Source organism: Egretta garzetta, unplaced genomic scaffold (assembly GCF_000687185.1).
Source record: "Egretta garzetta isolate BGI_Z169 unplaced genomic scaffold, ASM68718v1 scaffold69, whole genome shotgun sequence".
Lineage (NCBI taxonomy): Eukaryota > Metazoa > Chordata > Aves > Pelecaniformes > Ardeidae > Egretta > Egretta garzetta.
In genome coordinates, this window is record NW_009260790.1 from 3,923,225 (window position 1) to 3,923,574 (window position 350).

The window sequence follows — 350 nt, forward strand, 5'->3', positions numbered from 1 at the left end:
ACACTGGGGGGTGCATGGGGACACCCCCGTGAACTTCCACGGGGACACGGGGGTGAGTGAGGACACCGGGGGCGCCCCTGTGAACTTGCAGAGGGATATGGGGGTGCGTGAGATCGCCGTGGGGCACCTCCGTGGTCGTCCACGGGAACACGGGGGAGGGCGTGGGGATACCGGGGGATGCATGGGGGAGCCTCCCTGTGAACTTGCACGGGGACACGGGGGGACGTGGAAACTCTGTGCAGCAGCTCCGTGAACTTCCAAGGGGACACGGGGGGCGTGGAGACATCGGAGGGGGGGTACCTCTGTGCATGGGGCCACGGGGGAGCGTGGAATTGCCGTAGGGCACCCCC